This window comes from Candoia aspera, chromosome 4 (assembly GCF_035149785.1).
Source record: "Candoia aspera isolate rCanAsp1 chromosome 4, rCanAsp1.hap2, whole genome shotgun sequence".
In the NCBI taxonomy this organism is placed as follows: Eukaryota; Metazoa; Chordata; class Lepidosauria; order Squamata; family Boidae; genus Candoia; species Candoia aspera.
In genome coordinates this window covers 13,128,543-13,136,883 of record NC_086156.1, presented here as the reverse complement: position 1 = coordinate 13,136,883, position 8,341 = coordinate 13,128,543, and positions in this window count along the sequence as shown.

The window sequence follows — 8,341 nt, the reverse complement described above, 5'->3', positions numbered from 1 at the left end:
GTTGACCTACAGTATGCTGTCTGCAGAGCAGGGTTTCTCAACCTCAGCAACTTTAAGATGTGTGGACTTCAACTCCCAGAATTCTCCAGCCAGCATGTTGGCCAAGGAATTCTGGGAGTTGAACTCCACATGTCTTAAAGTTGCTGAGGTTGAGAAACCCTAATGTAGCAGGTGGTCTTTTAAGAATCCAGGTTCATTCCAGGAACTTCTGTGGCCACCATTACTGGAGCATCTCAACAACCCTGACCAAAATGGGCTACCCTAAAAATGCCCATTCCTTGACGCCAATCTCTGTCTTGCTTCACAAAGCCGTGCGTTAATTTCCATCCAACAGCAATCTTCACTTTTAACATATGATCTTGGGGCTTTCTGATGAAATTGCATTATTTCTTCCATGCAGAAACTGAGGATTAGAACGAAGGGGGAGAAAAACCTGCTATTCTTGCTTCTTGAGATATAAGAGATGCTTCAGACATTTTGTTCATCATCACCTGTCAAAATCTGAAGAGAGATGGGAGAGATAATTCTGAGCTTTCCTTCCCACAGTGTATGGGGGGGGGGGTGCGGTGTGGCGGGGTGGAGCAAGACTTTCTTGCAACAGCTGAAAGCCAGGTATCCAAAGCAGGGGAGGTCAAAAAAGTCAAAATGGCAGCCCTGCCTGTTCAGTTAAAGCCCTAAGAGAACTAAGAGACTTTCTGAATCAGGCCAAATCCAAGTCCCTAGAAAATTCCCAAGGAGGACATAAAGTTGCTACTCCTCTTTCACTTTTTGTTCCTGCCTGTTATTCAGAGGTAGACTGCCTTGAGATCTGAAGGCTTCATTTAGTTATCACAGTCAACAACAGCTATTTGCCCCTAACTAGTAAACCCATTTAGGCAACTGGTTCTGTGGTCATTGGATGATTCCATCAGTGAATTGTGCAGTGTGGTGGGAAGTCAGACCTTCTTTTCATTTTTTTTCCTGCTTGTCCCTCATTAAATAGCAGTGGTCCTGAGCATAAACAGAGTGCTTTCCCTTACTCCTGGGCAACTGCAACCTTCTATTTTCTTGCAGTCAGTAGCACAAAAAACCAACCAACCAACCAACCCTCTCTCCTTTTGAAAAGATCCCCCAAAGTGGTTCCCTTTTTTAAATCATCCAGAAAATGCAAAGGAACGTTCTTTTAAACAGGAAAAAAAAAAGTTTCTTGGTATCTAGTCATGATGTCACTTCAGAGCAAAACAGAACCCCAGAAAAGAGATGACTTATGTAAAAGGAACCAAATCCACTAACTGGAAACTGTATCCCAATTAACACAGCGTTTTTTGGCCATGAGTTGCCAATCCCCGCCACGAAGCCACTGACCCAGCACTTTCCATTCATATCTTCCCTCCCAGCACCAACTGCTGCGGATACACAGTCTTTTGCCATTATGGATCGATGGCCTTGGCCCAGCAGCTCTGTTACAGCAAATAGATTTGCCACAGAGGAACCCTAAGACATAGAAGGGCAGAAAGTAGAACGGATTACACAGCCAAGAGAAATGGTCTTCTTAAGGTCTTGGCTGTGGGAAAATGAAACTCCCTGTCCCCAAGGTAGACTGCGTGATCCCACCCTCATAACTCAAAAATAACTCATCTGCAGGGAGGGGGAGTCAAAAAAGTCAAGATGGCACCCAGAACCATGTAATCAAAACCCCACTCTGTCTGACACGCATCACTTGGCTTATGCAAATGCCTTGTGGGGGCCTTAGTGGGGGCCAAAACAGTCAAGTTGGAGGCCACAACCACGTGAGGCTTTGATCCATGGTGGTGGCCTCCAACTTGATTTTTTTGACCCCCCTGCAGATCCCCCCCCGAGAAATTTGTACAAACTAAGGGCACTAGAAGCATGTTCAACTACCCTAGGCTGATCTGGAGAAGGTTTCTGTTTTGCGTGGCTTTTTTTTTCTCTTGATGACAGTCTTGTTTTTGTGACAGGAAATGACTCAGCCTTGGCAACGGGAGAGCAGATACTTTATTCAGCAACTTTGGGTGGTCATTCACCCCACCACCACTACCCCCCCCCCAACATAAAGTAATGCAGAAACAAATACACACAGCCCTTTTCACAAAGCAACAAGTTTTCTGCAAGAAAAGAAAGAAAATCCTATGAATTTAAGATTTACAGTTTTGATGATTAGATAGAATGGATTATAGAAAGAAGAGAGGTGCATTGTGACCACAGAGTAAGAGGTCAACTTATAATTGTACTTACAACTTCTGTAAAGAAAATTGGAAGCTAATTCTGTCTTTCTTTCTTTCTTTCTCTTTTACTTTTATTTTTTCTTGCACTTTTTACTTTCTCTTTGATCTTTTTCTCTTTTCTTTTTTCTTCCAATATATTCATTTGTATTAGCTTTTTACTTTCGTTTTTAACGTCTTCAATAAAATTATATAGGAAAGGAAAGGAAAGGAAAGGAAAGGAAAGGAAAGGAAAGGAAAGGATTTTTACACTGATTCTATTCCAGGAGGGGATTACCAACTAAGGTTCCCTTGCTCGATCATGATTTCTCTTCAACAATCCCAGGTTTCTCCTCTCCCCTCCCTTCTCCAAAGTCTGCCAAACTCCCACCCCTGACTCCAAGCAGACAAACAAGTCCATTCCCTTCTTTCTCACTCGATCCTCCATCTGCTGCCAAATAAGGAAGGTGTTATCACATTTTCCTCCCCATTTCCCCAGTATCTCCATTGTCCTAATGGCCAAGGTGAATCAATAGGGTGTGCCCCTTCACTGGGTAAACTTTCTCCCTGATAATATAACAATGATGTCAATATTCCAGAAACTATGGCTGCTGACATCACACAGCCCATTGTAAACAGTTTTATCTGCTTGTCTGTTATGGCTGAATCACGTATTATTTTCAAACAGTTCCAGACAAGGCAATCATCCAGTGCTTTTTTCATTTATTTACTTTCTTTCCCACCTTTATTTTATATATTTATATTTATATGTGTGTGTGTGTGTGTGTGTGTAGGTATGTATATATGTATATGTATTTGAAGCATAAATAGTGCTGCCCTCTTTTCCAATTAGAGAAATCTAATATATTTTATTTGGAGAGAGAGAGAGAAGGGGGGCGGGGAGAGAGACTACATTTCTTTAAGTGTAGATTTAAGAGGTTAAATGCCCAGGACGCAATCCTAGTCTAGTTGCAGGCCAGTGATCACACTTAATAACTGAAAGGCTTGAAGAGAGCTGCACGTGGGCCTGGTTTACACATAACAACGTGGCTTGTTTCTGCATTGGTACCATATGCCTAAACTCATCCAACCACAAGTTTAGCAAGACCCATAAGCATCACAATATGCATAAGCCAACGTCTCCTTACATTGGCTATGCACAAAGATGGTTTCCTCCTTTGTTGATCTGGAGTGAAAAGATCAGATGCTTTTATTTTGACTTATTGTGCAGGAATGCCAAAGACCTGCTCATTTATTGCTTTTCATTCCATTCCATCCCAAACTCTGTTTCCTTTTATGGTACAACAACCCTGGAGGGTAGAAGAGGCTCACCTATGCTGACTGACTCAAGATGAGCTGTGCAACTAGCTGGACCTGAATGTAAATTTTCTTGGTCTGAATCGGATGCTGGGCACTACCACCATGCTGGCTTTCACATTCATTGACTGGCCCTCAGTTTTCTTCTTCTTTGGTTTATCTATTTAAAATTGGAGCCTACTCTAACTGAATCCTTTGGGGATAACTCTGCTGCAGTCAGAAAATATGTCAAAGGGGGAGACTTGCTCTAACAATGTATGTCTAAAAACAAATAAAGGTCGAGAACTTGTACTAATAGCATTATACAGCTGTATATAATCTATAAAAGGAAATCAGATGAATTTCAGTCTAGCAGTGTTACAACTGAGATGAACTGAAAAAGTCTATAAAAGCTTAGATCTAATTTTTTTTCATACTTTTATCATTCTGTATTTTTGGCTTTGACCTTGAACAGTGGCTAAGGCTTTGCAGCATGGAAATATTGTAGGGTTGTTTTTTTTACCCCTTTCCTTCTTTTATTAAAGTTGAGGACAGCCAGTCAGCCAGCCCTCCTCTTCCTCCTCCTCCTCCTCTTTTGCCTAATTTTCATTTTGTATTTACATAACTTTGCATAACCATGCAATTTTTACATTTCAAAATCTGCAAGTTATACATACCAACTTTAAAAAAGAAAGATAAATCAGCCCTTGTGATTGCTCATATCACCCACAATTTGTGGCTTGTGTCATGTGCTCCCATTATAAACTTAAATGATGAAAACAGATATAATCTTTCAAACTTCTCCTGCAACTCTAAATCTATTAGTGCATTAGCACTAAGATATGGCAGGTCTTGATTGTGTTAGAAACACATCAAACTCATCATTATAGGCCCAAAGAGAAGCAATTTAATTTTCAAATATAAAAAGCAAAGGGCAGCAATAGCTTAGAGAAGACAATGAAAGATGCTCACTGTAACCACTATCATATTTTTGTCTAAAAGTCAAAACGGCATCCACAACTGTGCAATGAAAGACCCATCCCTTTTTTAGGGCAACAGCAAGGCTTCAATTGAATTGATTGTGACTGCCATCTTGACTTTTTTGACCCCCCTCCCTGCGAGCACCCCTGAATAGGATTTTGTTTCAGGAACTGGTTCTTCTTTATGACTCCTTAAGTGTGTTCAAATGTTGGTTTGATTTCAAATTTACAAAATAAAGTTGGTAGTTAAAGGAAAGTCTTCAGATCCCAGAGTGATAGAACTCCAAATGAGAAGAAAGAAGAGAAAAAGAGAAGAAATAGAGAAATTTTTTGAACATCTGTTCAGTTTTTCACAGGTATTGGAATAGTCTTGTGAACTTCAAAAGGAAAATACTGTGGCCATTGCAGGCAAGTTTTATGATCCTGAGTGACCTGTATTTTGAAAAAAAAAATTTTTTTTTTAAACCAGACATTGATTTGGAAATGTCTGCATATTTGGCAACTTTATTTCAGGCCAAAGCAAACATTGAAACAAAACTGACTAAGGCGTTGGAGTTTTATTATAAGAACCTTGGATCTGCATTATGAATTACTCATCATCACATTAAAAACTGTATGATTGAAATGGATATGATATTCACAAACAGCTGACAAAGTCTGTGTGTGTGTTGTGTGTATTTATATATCCAGGACATGTGGTAGAAAAATTTTAACATCTGATTTTTCTGTCTTGTCATCCTGGACTAACAATCCAGTTGCCAAGTCTGGACTTGCCACTTTATTTAGAATAGATTAATGTCACTGAATGATTACAGCTTTGTCCCAAGCTTGAATGGATGAGTGCTGATTCATAAGTAATTAAAGACACCATCGCTAATACCAGCTTGAAATTATAGTCAAATTGTTACTTTAAGCAAATGCTTTGGAACATTCTAAAAATCCTTAATGTATGACATATATGTAGAGATACGGCATAAATTAAATTCTTTGATTAGAGAAAAGACACTATCTACATTTATTGATGCCTGGAAACCTGTTATGGGCTTTTTGCATAAAAAATGAAAAAAAAAATGAACTTGTGTTTTATGGCTTTGATGATTAGACAGGATAGATTATAGAAAGAAGAGTATTATGATGTAACGTTAGAGAGACAGGTTAAAATACAATTGTACTTATAACTGCTGTGAAGAATATCAGAAGCAACTGCTTTGTACCTTTTTTCTTTCTTTTCTATTTTTCTTCAACTTTTTTTCCTTTTCTTGCACTTTTTGCTTTCTCTTTGCTTTCTTTGTTTTTCTTTTTTCTTCCTTATATTAGTTTGTATTCATTTTTATCTTCTTCTTTTTTAAACATTTCAATAAAAATCATACACACACACACTATGAGAAAAGAGATCCGGGCATTCCCACTGAGCTCTTAGTGAAAGAACAAGATGGAATGTGATTCATTTCATTGTGGTGATAAAAAACTAAACTGTGTCATGTTTGATGTAATTAACACAGAGAAATAGTCCTTTCGCAACCGGGAAATGAAGCACAAATGAATGTGCTGGGTTGAAGGCAGGTGAAAAATCTGAAATGGTGGGGGGAAAAACAATTGGATGTCAATTCTAGTCATTGCCAGAAGAAGTGATAGGTAGAAATGATCTTTTTTTCCCAAAAGAAAGTAGATTCCAGTTCATTGCAAAGTACGGTGGGTAGAAGAGACATAAGGAGTCTGAATCTTATTTTCTATAAATATGGCTTGAGTCTGATGTGCAGGCATCCCTGAAATTCTTTCATAACTTTCATGACTTCTATAATAAAGGTTGGTTTTCTGGATTCTAGTGTGCCCGTTGAATTGGTTCCAGTTCAGCTTGCCAGAGGGAAGACAGGCAGGACAAAAATCACGTTCTGAGATCCTGCTTGAGGTAAGAAGACTGTGGACAAAGGAAGGAACAAGAGAACCAGCTTCCTGCCTTCACAGAGTTGAGATCGGAGAAGATCTGTAAAAACATGTTTTGCATACAGAAGGACTTATACTCTTGGCATCTCCTAGTAGGCTGGAAACTCTGTTGCTTCCAGTCAGGGTAACGTTATGTCCTATAGCTGCCTGGATGGAGACCCTTTCTTCAACCAAGCCTTCCCTTTGTTTATTGTTGTTGTTATCTCCCATACCTCCCATCATATCATTAAAAGTACAGGAATACCTTCATATCAACAAAGCAGCACTGACCTGAGGCTTTCTTTGATCTTGGTTCTGAATTAATTCCTTAATTATTGGAGGTTCACCAAACTTTGGGAGAACATTTCAGAAGTGATGGCATCGTTCCTTTGGGGGGAAAAATGATGGCTGCTGAATGAATAGCAATGCTCAGTGATATCATCAGGTGAATCTATGTCAGGGTTCTACCACCTTCTCCAACCAATGCCCATTAATGATGGGATCTCTTGACTCTTCTGAACAACAGTGAAAGAAGCTGGTCATCTGCCAGCAAAATGTCATTAGAGCTGCTTTTGATTCCTACAGATGCACGGATTTCCAAGGCAAGCCCTACCATTAGGCCAAGCAAGGCAGTTATTTCAGGTGGTCAATGCTAGGTAGGCAGCTCTTCTTGAGATGTCCAGATGTTCCTCTTCATTGGATGAAAATCCAGTGCATCATACAAACTGTGTGGTGAGCCCCTAAACTAGTTTACTGTCTAAAGCAGTGTTTGCTCAACCTTAGCAACTTTAAGATATATGAACTTCAACTCCCAGAATTCCCCAGCCAGCATGCTAGCTTGGGAATTCTGGGAATTGAAGTCCATATATCTTAAAGTTGCCAAGGTTGAGAAACACTGGTCTAAAGGGCGATGAAGAATTCCTTTCCTCTAACTTCCACAACTGAAATGGGGAGTGGGCCCTTTTTTCGCAGCAAACTGTCATGGTACAGCCCCATGGTTCTTTGAGTAACAAAGAGCTTTTCAGGTCCTTTCTTGCCAGACCAAGCCTCTCCCCACCCTTAAATTCCAGCCTCTTAACCAGGGACTTAAAATATAAGAGTGTAAGTGGATTACATTTCATCATCTAGGCCAGTGTTTCTCAACCTTGGCCACTTTTAGATGTGTGGACTTCAACTCCCAGAGTTCCCCAGCCAGCCTTGTTGGCTGAGGAATTCTGGGAGTTGAAGTCCACACATCTTAAGGTGGCCAAGGTTGAGAAACACTGAGCTAAGTTTTCAAATGATTTTATTTTACTTTTTGGAGGGCTGGATGAGGCAGAGCTGTCTGTCTATAACCACAAAGGCTCAAAGACACTTTTTTTTCAGAATCCCTGTGCTGGCTTAGATGGAGAACCCAAATAAGACCTGGCAGATATTTGCAGCTTCTTTTCAAAGACTGCTGCTTAGGTTGTAACTACGAAAGGAACGGTCTAATTGTCATATGATCCTAATGAAATTCTGTTTACTAGTTTTCATTTATCTTAGAACTGAGGCAACTGCTGACAAGAGAAGTGCTGAGGGAGAGGTCCTCTCCTCATAGCTCCTCAGGGGCTGGGGAAAAAAAAATCTAGCACAGCAATAATTGTCTTATTAAGTTGAAAACATGCCTTTAAAAAAAAATCTCTAGAACTCTATCAGCAGGCAACATCTGCACTTAAGAGATTATCTTGGGAACAAGCCGCTGCTAGGTGGCTTCGTTTTAATTTATCTGTAAGGTTTTTGGCAGGTGTCTTTATGTCGGGGGGTCAAAGAAGTCAAGATGGAGGCCATAACCATTCAATCACCACTGCTACAGATGTACTATGATGTGGTCGCGATTGCCATCTTGACTTTTTTGACCCCCTCCCTGGGTTTGAGGGTTTAAGTGTACACATAGGACTCTTCCAGATGTGAGGGGATTCA